We start from the raw sequence: 11,842 nt of genomic DNA on the forward strand, positions 1-11,842 counted from the left end.
CCATAACTAGAGAGAGCCCGCACACAGCAATGATGACCCAATGCAACCAAAAAATAAATAAATAAAAATTAACTTAAGTTAAAAATAAAAAAAAAAGAAATGTGGGACTTCTGCTCCTGCTTTCTGTGTAGTCAGGACATATTACTTTCCCAGTATCAACATGTGACAATATACACAGACTACTGTGAACTAGGGAGGCTATTCTGAGCCTCAGTATTCAGTTTTAGGGGCTCCATTACTTAGGCGCGATTGATTGATTGGTTAATCTCAGTCTCCAGATCAACTGATACCATGTAACCCTAAATCATCTGTGTGGTCTTTCTGGTGTGACCTGTCCCCACCCTAAGGTGTAGTCAGCACCCACCCTAAATTATGCCTTGTTCTCTGGCTAGCCCAAGGCCCCCAGAGAATAAGGCATAATTTAGGAGAAAAAAAGATATCACCCAGAACCTGAGGGCAAAATCCAGACCTCTTCTGGGGCAAAGTTAAATTCTTTAGGACACAGGCCACCCCTTGCTTTTGGCCAAGACTCTTACAGCAAAATGATCCTATTGCCTAAGAGTTGGGGGGCCAGTGTTGGTATAGGGATAGACTTAAGAAAACAACTATCTGTCCTATAAAGCCAGTACATACATTTTCATATTTTTGTACTAATTCAATTATTAATTTCCCCCTTGTATCTTATGATAAACGTGTGCAGAACTATTTAGCATAGAAATTAGCTGATGATTAGGTAAATCCAGTCCTTCCTCAGGCCAGTCATTTTCCACCTGTTTTACTTCCTTAGGGGGCTTTAACTCAATTTCCCAATACATTTGACTATGAATATCAGTATCATAACAAGGCCAGTGTTATACCCTATCCTCAGTGTGGCAGCAGACGTGACCTGAAAAGCTCTGGCACATGACCAGAGTCCCACTCGGCCATTAACAATTAGTCCAGTTATAGAAATATCTCCCAGAGTGATGGATGTCATTCAGGTTTGCAGACTTCCATTCAATTATTTTAGGCTCCAAACGCAGGAGTGGTCTCAGCAACATGTCATCATCCTTTCAGGCATTCTGGTGTAACCGAGCTAAGAGACAATAACGTCTCACTCTGAGCCTCTCCCAAGGCACCAGTGTAATATTGGATTTCTCTCATTGCAAAAACCATTAAACTTTATGCTCAGCTACCATTCCTCCTCCTCCTCTCCATTCATACCCTAACTTTCCCACTTTGGGAGAGGGCGTTAGGGGTGGCCACTGTGCTGGTCCAGATTGTCAGCAGCAATACAAGTCTATGGGACTTCCCTGGTGGCACAGTGGTTGGGAGTCTGCCTGCCAATGCAGGGGACAAGGGTTCGAACCCTGGTCTGTGAGGACCCCACATGCCGTGGAGCAACTAAGCCTGTGTGCCACAACTACTGAGCCTGCGTTCTGGAGCCCGTGAGCCACAACTGCTGAGCCCGCATGCCACAACTACTGAGCCTGCGCGCTGCAACTACTGGGGCCCACGCACCTGGAGCCCGTGCTCTGCAGCAAGGGAAGCCATTGCAATGAGAAGCCCGCACACCGTAACGAATAGTGGCCCCCACTCGCTGCAACTGGAGAAAGCCCGCACACAGCAGCGAAGACTCAATGCAGCCAAAAATAAATAAATTAATTAATTAAAAAAAAATACAAGTCTAGTCTAGCACTTGCCCTCCCACAGGCCACTCTCACTCCTGTGGGGTAGGGTTAAAAGGGTACAGAACTGGTGGGCCATCCCAATTACTAAGCAATATAGCTGCATTCACTCTCAGTGCCAATTTTGCCAGATGGGGTGAAGGCACAACCCACACCATCAGATCCTTAGGAATCTGACATAAAGGTTTAAAGGTATAGTGACAGTTTCTTAGGGATCATAGCTGCTTCCAGCACCTGCAGTTGCAGCCCTTGCCCCGGGACCACTGCATCAGGTAGGACAAAAGAGGTTGAGGTGATGTGAGGAAAAAAGAAAAAAAGTATAGTTATACCAGTTATACCACCCTTCCCACCTCCTCTTCCCCAAGTACCACTCCCCCAAAAGCAGAGGATCTATCTAGTGGGGACTATCCCTTGCCCCCCCCCCCATGCTGACTGTGAGTGCACACTCATAATGGTGTATAAACCAGCCCTTCATGCCTTTATTTCTCCGCGTTTTAGACAAAAAAAAAAAGTTTCACATTGCTAATTAGAGAAATGGAAATCAAAACTACAGTGAGGTATCACCTCACACCAGTCAGAATGTCCATCTCAAAAAGTCCACAAATAATAAATGTTGGAGAGGGTGTGGAAAAAAGAGAGCCCTCCTACACTGTTGGTGGGAATATAAATTGATACAGCCACTATGGAGAACAGTATAGAGGCCTTAAAAACTAAAAATAGAGTTATCATATGATCCAGCAATCCCACTCCTGGGCATACACCCAGAGAAAACTCTAATTCGAAAAGATACACACACCCCAATGTTCATAGTAGCATTATGTACAATAGCCAAGACATGGAAGCAACCTAACTGCCCACTGACAGATGAATGGATAAAGAAGATGTGGTACATATATACAGTGGAATATAGCCATAAAAAGAATGAAATATCGCCATTTGCAGCAACATGGTTAGACCTAGAGATTATCATACTAAGTGAAGTAAGCCAGAGGAAGACAAATACCATATGATATCACTTACATGTGGAATCTAAAACAGTGGTACAAATGAATGTATTTATGAAACACAAACAGACTCACAGACATAGAAAACAAGTTTATGGTTACCAAAGAAGAAAGGGGGTGGGGAGGGATAAATTAAGAGTTTGGGATTAACAGATACATACTACTTTATATAAAATAGGTAAACAACAAGGTCCTACTGTATAGCACAGGGAATTGTATGCAATATCTTGTAATAACCTCTAATGGAAAATAACTTGAAAAGGAATATATATATATATATATATATATATATTCCTTTTCAGATTATTTTAGTTTTATATATGTATATATAAATGAATCACTTTTCTGTGCACCTGAAACTAACACAACATTGTAAATCAACTATACTTCAATTTAAAAAAGTTTGAATTGTCTGTTCACTTCTCCATAAAACTTACTCTCAGGATGACATCTCTGTCCACCCACTTCATGAACCCAGGCGGCCACCTCAAGTGAGCACCTCAGGAAACCTACTTGTTAATTCAAATCATCTTCCAAACCTGGAAGGGGTTCTTCTGATGGGCATCACATACTATTTTAATGCACCCCTCAAATTCCCATAATGGTTTCCACAGGGCTGTGCCCCATATGGTCATCCTGTTAATAGGTCAGTTTTGCATTGCCCTCTGCCTGACCATATGGTCAGGCCATTGGCCCCTGTCTGTGAGTCGGTAAAAACCCAAATATAAGGGCTCTTTACTATTATCCAATTCTTCCATCACTGCTAGGGAAAAAGCAATCTGGCTCCCTGAGTTGATTTGCTTTGATTTTCTTCTATCAAAGAAAGTCAAATTTTCTACCAAAGATTTTCTTCTATCTTCCTTCCAAACAGGAAGCTGTCCACTCACCATGGAACTACCATCCACAAACCAAGCAGCTCTTTGGTGGTCAGTGGAGGGCTGTTCATAGGGCACTGGCCAAGTAGCCCTGTGACCATAGGATCCAGCAGTTCCTCAGGTGGTTCCAGAGTCAGCACTGGAGGAAAAGAGTGAGTACACCCTTCCCTTCTCTGGTAGCACGTTCCTGTACCATTTCTATTGTATGATGCGACCCTCCTGGGCATTGCCCTCCCCATTAGAGCATCTCTCCAACATCACCCAAGGAATTGTGGGTGTTTCAGGTTTCAAGGTTATTTTATGTCCCTCAGTCACAGGGGAAATCTCAGCGTCCAAAAGCAAGCTAGTTAGTACTGATTTTCTCTCAAATGCAAATATTCTGGTCCCAAATCCCAGAAGTTGCCACTAGGTGGCACTCACAGGCTTTTGCTGTAAACTCCAGTCTGCACTCCACACCGGGCTTTGGTACAGCAAATTAACAACCTGTTGGGCTCTGGCAATCTCACTGGTTCCCACTGAGCGCGTTCAATCAATACTGGAGGAAGGGTAGATTTCCATGCCTTCTGATTTACAACGCTGGTAGGGGAAGCTTTCCGCAGTCAGACACAATATCCGTCCCCATAATACATTCAGGTAAAGAAGATGCAACCACTTCACATAGTCTGTTCACACCTTCAATTTTCATCCAAACTTTCACCTTTATCCCATCAACCACTGCATTCCTATATCCTCACAATCTAGCTATAGCACTGTTAGGACTTCACATACAGATTTTGGAATCACAGTGCATGGGGGGGGGGGGTCCCATAACAAGGAGTCCCAGAAAAGTCTCTTCAGCATCCTCTGACCATTTTACTCACTCAAGTTCATATGGCTTTGGGCCTCCAGCAGGGGTCAGTCTTTATCTTGATTAAACTGCAGGACCATTGCCCCAGGTAATTGGAGGTCTCTAGCCATCTTTGCCTTCCAGCTTTTAAAATTCCTCCATACGAGGGTAAATAAAGCAGACTTATTTACGGCCCTTCATTATTGGAGCTCCTGCTCGCTTCAGCAGCACATATACTAAAATTGGAACAATACAGAGAAGATTGGCATGGCCCCTGCACAAGGATGACATGCAAATTTGTGAAGCATTCCATATTTAAATAAATAAATATATATATATCAGGGCTCTCATCAGTCCACAAAACTTCCAAGAGTGCTGGATTATGACCTTTGTTTTGACCCCCATAAAGGTCTGCCTTATTCATCCCATCACTAAATAATCATTGACAGATTTCCATGCTGCTAGGATGCGTCCCATGACCCTCCCTTTGTTTTTCCCCAGTCTCTCGTGACTCATTCCAACCATCTTCACTGTTTGTTGTTTCAGTATCATTTTTCCCTTCGATAGTGGCCCTAAGACTACTGTCTATAGCTCAGACCAACTGTAATCCAAGCTTGGTCCAGTCTCAGGATCTGCCTCAACACTCTCTTTTGCTTTCATTGTAGCTATTACAGATAACACAAGGCAGAGTGTAATTCACTTATTTCTTGTTACTTTGCATTTCCCTATGCATCCAGTGAACCAACTCCTTGGGAGTGGATTCTATCATTTCTAACTCCCATTATTGACGTTTGCCTCCAGTAACTGATCACGGCATAGCTGCAGTTCTGTACCATGGTGAACACATGGCCCTCCAGGAATGAAAGCTTCATCATACCCCACCGTCTCTCCCAATTCCTAGAGACAGTGAGCGACTCATCTGCGAGTACACATTTCATACTCAAACCAACCAATCTGGAGCCCACACCACCCCCCTTACACTCTGGGTCACCCTCCCCCTTCCCTGATCACCCCCCTCCCCTTCCCTGATCACCCCAGAGCCAGTTAACAGACAGCGCTGGACAGCCCACTGAAATTATTCAAATTAGCCAATTCTAAGCCTACTTACCCCACCTCACCCATTCCCTCCTGCAGAAACCGCAATACAGGCTTTTGCCCATATTTCCCCCTCTGCCTCCTGACCAAGGAGGGAATGCTTCCCAATCCATTTTAGGAGACTGAAACCACCTGAAGTTTAACCCCGTGTGGCCCTTCATGGCCTGGCATGCCTCCAGTTTCTAGGGACTCTGAGTATTAACTTATTCCTTCATGACGGTCATTTCCTGTCTGTGTGTCTTACAATACTTGATTAAAACAAATCCCAGGAACTCTAACAATTGGAGCAGGATAGTTACAGACTGCTCTTGGCTTACTAACTGGATCCAACAGGCAGCAGCACTTGCCAGGAAGGCACTGCTGGTTGTTGGTGTGCCTGCCTCTTGTTGGCTGTTGCACCATATTGGTTTTTGTGGGGTGCTGCTAAGGAATTCCAACCTAAATTGTGGATCATGAAAAGCTGAGTCCTCCCTGAGCTGCTGCATAGGCTACAGTGTCAAGTGTCTGAGACTGAGTGCCGAGGGGCATCTTTCTCCATGTAGGCAAAGCACCCAGGGTCCAGGACAGAGTGCCTGGGGGTGTACAGGTAACTGTATAGTTACCTATAACTATAGTCCCTACAAATAGTCCCTACAGAGGACAAGGAGTGACTTCACTCCTGGTGCCATGAGATAAGTCTGATCCACTGACCAGGCAGCAGACCATTGGTGGGGCTGACTGAGTCATTTATAGAAAGTGCCTAGTGTCTGGGATGTTATATGCTCCTGGGGCACTTGATAAACCACCACCCCTTTTCCCTTTGAGCTTTGCTGAGTCAAAATTCTGGCCTGTTCTGTGGAGTAGTGGGAGAGTACTCCACTACCTGCTCTCTCGTGTGTCACGGGCCATTCGTGGAGTCAGTGTGAGAGTATACTCCTCAAGGGACCATGGCACCCTACAAACGTCATTTTTCGGGTGGCAAACCTCTTTGCCGTTGTCTGCTTGTTACTGTCACCATTCGTCCCCTGACCCAGTGGGATGTCAGGGGCCATCCCTGGAGACCAGTGGCTCAACGTTTAATGAAACAGGAACATCTGGGTCTGGCTCTCCCCAAGCCCTTGAGAATGGAGTCCAATTACTGTTCACAGGCAGCAAGACTGGCCTGAGAAAGGTGTGATTATCAGGAATCCAGATCTCTCAGAAATGAGGGTTTGGGTTACATCACCAGATAAGCCACCAAGACCTGTTAAGGTGATAGCTGAGGATGAGGAAAACTTACAGTGGATACTGGAAGAAGGTGAGGATGGAAACTAGCTGCAGCCCTGATACCAACTGCAGGCAACGGTGAGTGTAGTTTGTCTCACTAACCTTCCTTTTCTAAGTTATCCTCCTGCAAGACAAGAGGCCAACAGGACCCATGGAGGAGGTCCTTCCTGAGCCTGGAGATCTGTGTGGTGCAACAAGTGGACTGTCGTGGCTGTGAGTGTATGCTGGTTGGAGAGTGTGAAAATGGTCCCTGCCTCTCGCTCTCTGGACCCACTGCCAAGCTTTCACTAGAGCCCCACGTCCCCGAGCCAAAGCCTGACCACAAGTCTACCTTTGGGTAGAAAGGCAGACCCATTCAGGCAAGATGAGTCTCCCTTTGGGCTTGAGAACTCCTCTAATGCTTGACTGAATCTTTCTTGGAACCGTGCTGCAGTCTGAGACTTTCCCACCCGGCTCTTCATTCTTCCCTCTCTCTGTGCACAGGTGTCTGGCCTGCAACTTGGTCTGAAGGCTCTCCCCACCTTCTCCTGCTCCCTGCACTAAAAAGTCTCCAGCTCAGGCTTCCCTGGTGGCACAGTGGTTGAGAGTCCGCCTACCGATGCAGGGGACACGGGTTCGTGCCCCGGTCCGGGAAGATTCCACATGCCGCGGAGCGGCTGGGCCCGTGAGCCATGGCCGCTGAGCCTGCGTGTCTGGAGCCTGTGCTCCGCGACGGGAGAGGCCACAACAGTGAGAGGCCCGCATACCGCAAAAAAACAAAACAAAACAAAACAAAATGTTGCTCCCATTTGTCTTGCTTTGTATGATACTCCCAAGAAGTCTTTGTCTAACCCCAAAATCACAAAGATTTTCTTCTAGACATTTTATAGTTTTAGGTATTACATTTAGGTTGATAATCCACATACAAAAGTATGTTTATATATGGATCATCAACCTAAATGTAAAACTGTGTGGACGTCCAGTTGTTCCAGCACCATTTTTAAAAAGACTATCCATTCTCCATTAAATTACTCTTGTACCTTTGTCAAAAATCAATTGATCACATATGTATGGATCTATTTCTAGATTCTATTGTCTTCCACTATATGTCCATCCTTTAGCCAATACCACAGTGTCTACTATGGCTACTACTATAGCTTTAGAATAAGTCTTGAAATCAGGGGCAATGAGTGCTCCAAATTTGTTCTCATTTTTCAAAATTGTTTGGGCTGTTCTAGGTCTTTACTGTTCCATTTCAATTTTAGAAGCAGCTTTTCAATTTCTACAAATAAAATTGCTGATTTTTTTGGTGAGATTGTATGCATCTATAGATCAATTTACAAAGAATTGAAATCTTAACAATATTGAGTTTTCTCATTCATGAATACTATATATCTCTTCATATATTGAGCATTTCTTTGATTAGTCCCACAGATATTTTGTAGTTTTCAGCATACAATTCTTACATATATTTTGATAGATTTTTCCCTAAATATCTTACAATTTTCAGCACTATTATAAACAGTACTGGTTTTTATTTTAAAGTTCAATTTCCAAGTGTTTGTTGCTAGTGTGTACAAATACAACTGATTTTTTTTGTATTTTGACCGTGTAACCTGTAACTTTGCTAAACTCACATTGATTTTAGTAATTTTTTGTAGTCTTTAGGGTTTTCTAGGTAGGACTACAATCATGTAGTCTGTGTTTTGTATCTTTATAATCTATGTCAGCGGTCCCCAACCTTTTAGGCGCCAGGGGCCAGTTTCGCGGAAGACAGTTTTTCCATGTATGTGGTGGGCGGGCAGGGGGGAAAGGTGGGGATGGTTTGGTTCAGGTGGTAATGAGAGTGATAGGGAGCGGCAGATGAAGCTTCACTCGTTGGCCAGCTGCTCACCTCCTGCTGTGCGGCCTGGTTCCTAACCTGCAGACCGGTAGCAGTCCGCGGCCTGGGGGTTGGGGACCCCTGATCTATATGACTTTATTTTTTCTTGCCTTATTACATTAGCTAGTACTCCCAGTACAGTGCTGAATAAAAGTCATGAGACTGGACATCCTTGCTTTGTCCCTGAACTTAGTAGAGAAGCATCCAGTCTTTCACCATTAAGAATGATGTAGCTGTAGAAATTTCATAGATTCCTTTATCAGGTTGAAGAAGATCTCTTGTTTCTAGTTTGCTTAGTTTTTTAATCATAAATGATAATGAATTTTGTCAAATGCATTTTCTGCAGCTTTTGACATGATCCTATGATTTTTATTCTTTGGTCTGTTGATATAGCAAATTACAGTAACTGATTTTATAATGTTGAACCAACCTTGCATTTTTGGGATAACTGCCTCCTTCCTTTGGTCATAATGTATTATCCTTTTTATACATTGCTGTATTTGTTATTTAGAAGCTTGCATGTTTATTCAGAAGTTTTTTTTAAATTTCCAAATATTGGGGAATTTTCCAGATATTTTTCTGTGAATTATTTCTAATTCAGTTCCTTTGTGGCCATAGACCATATTTTCATGATTTAAATTCTTTGTTTCACGGCCCAGCAGTCTATCTTTGTAAATGTTCCACATGTACCTGTTTTCAAAATATGCATTCTGCTGTTTTCAGGAAAGTGTCCTATAAATGTTAGGCCAAGTTGATAGTGTTGTTCAGGTCTTCTTTATTATTACTCTGGTTTTTTTCTGTTTAATTTGTAAAGAGTGTCTTCAAGTATAATTATGAATTTCTCTATTTCTCCTTTGAATTCTATCAGTTTTGCATCATGTGTTTTGAAGGTTCATGTACACATAGGATTGTTATGACTTCTTGATAAATTGATCATCTTATCACTGACCCTAATTATCCCCAGTAATAATCCTTAGAATGACATCTACTTGGTCTAATATTTATATATCCAATCCAATTTTTTTTTACTGGAATATGGTTGATTTACAATGTTGTGTTAGTTTCAGGTGTACAGCCAAATGAATCAGTTATACATATACATATATCCACTCTTTTTTAGATTCTTTCCCCAAATACGTCATTACAGAGTATTGAGTACAGTTCCCTGGGCTATGCAGTAGGTCATTATTAGTTATCTATTTTATATATAGTAGTGTGTATATGTCAATTCCAATCTCCCAATTTATCCCCCCCCCACCCTTTCCCCTCTGGTAACCAAAAGTTTGTTTTCTACATCTGTGACTCTATTGTTGTTTTGTAAATAAGTTCATTTGTACCATATTTTTAGATTCCACATATAAGCCCAATATTCCCTTGATTAATGTTTCCATCCTCTTACTTTTAACCTACCTGTGTCTATATATTTAAAGTGTATTTCTTGAGAACTTCCTAGCGGTCCACTGGTTACGACTCAGTGCTTTCACTGCCAGGGTGAGGGTTTGATCCCTGGTAGGGGAACTAAGATCCTGCAAGCCACATGGTGCAGCCAAGAAAAAGAAAAAAAAAGTGCATTTCTTGTAGAAAGCAACTAGTTGGGTTTGCTTTTTTATCTAATCTAATAATTGGATACGTTTTGGGGCTAATAATTGTGTTGTTTAGACCATTCACATTTAATGTAATTAATAATATTGCTGGATTTAAAGCTACATCGTGAAAGTTGTTTTCTATTTGTTCCATCTGTACTTTTTGAATTAACTTCTGAGTTTTTAAAATGACTGTATTTAGTTTCATTATTGGCTTGCTATTATACTTAAAAAAATACTGGTTGCCTTAGGGTTTACAATATATATATTTTGACCTATCACAGTCTACCTTCAGATAATATTGTGTCACTTCACATACAGTGTAAGAAACTTACAAGAGTATACTTCCAGTTCCTTCCTTCCATCCTTTGTGCTATGGTTTTCATACATTTTACTTTTACATATGGTATCAACTCCAGAATATAGTGTTACTCTTTTTGCTTTGGATAGTTATTTACTTTCTAACATGATTAAAATGAGAAATATATATTTTCTACCTTTATTTATTTTTACCATTCTGGTACTCTTCATTTCTTTGGGTTGACCAATATCTCTTTCAGTTATCATAATCATATTCCTTCTGCCTGAAGAACTTCCTTTAATATTTCTTGTAATGCAGATGTGCTAGCAATGAATTCTCTCAGCTGTTGCTTGTCAGAAAAATTCTTTACTTTCCCTTTTGAAAGATATTTATACTGGGTATGGCATTTGGGGTTGACAGCTTTTTATCTTTCAGTACTTCAAACGTGTTGCCCATTTATTCTGGCCTACATAGTTTCTGATGAGAAATATGCTATAATTCTTATCTTTGTTCCTCTGTATGTAATGTGTCTCTCCCCTACCCACTGCTTTCCAGATTTTCTCCATCTTTGGTTTTCAGCAGATTTACTATGTTGTTTCTCTGTATTTGTTTTTTATTCTGAAGAGGAGAAGCCTTAGCCTGCTTGGGGTTCTCTGAATTTTATGGATATGTGGCTTGATGTCCCTCATCAATTTTGGAAAATTCTCAGTCATTACCTCTTCAAATATTTCTTCTGCCACTTTTCTCTCTTCTCCTTCTGGAACTCCAGTTACACAATGTTAGACCACTTGATATTGTCTCATACTCATGGTTACTCTGTTCTGTTGTGATTTTTTTCCTACCTTTTTTCTCTTTGAATTTCTGTTTGGATGCTTTCTATTGACCGATTTTCAAGTTCACTGAGTCAATCTGACTAGTGAATCCACTGAAGGAATTCTTCATCTCTGATTTCATGGTTTTTACTTCTAGTATTTCCATTTGACTTATCCTTTTGGTTCTGTCTCTTCTGAAGTTCCCCGTCTGTCCTTGCACGTTGTATAACATTTCCACTATATCTTTAACATACTAACCATAGTTAGAGTCCCTGTCGTCTCTACGTCTGGTCTGTTCACAGCTTTATCTCTTAACGATGGATTGTTTTATTCTCACTTTTTATGTTTACTAATAATTTTCTCATTGAATAATAAGACATCAAGGGTAAAACAGAAGAAACTGCAGTAAATAGTTTTTATACCTGGAAATGGCCACACCTCTTCTTCAGTCAGGCTGTTAATATGGTGACTTAAGTCCAGCTAGGCAGGAGTTGGGCTGAGATTGCATTTTACAGTTGCTCTTTTTACCTTAAGTGTACCACAGGTTTCAAATTCTTCTAGCAGAGGGCTGCT

Source organism: Stenella coeruleoalba, assembly GCF_951394435.1.
Source record: "Stenella coeruleoalba genome assembly, chromosome: 3".
Taxonomy (NCBI): domain Eukaryota; kingdom Metazoa; phylum Chordata; class Mammalia; order Artiodactyla; family Delphinidae; genus Stenella; species Stenella coeruleoalba.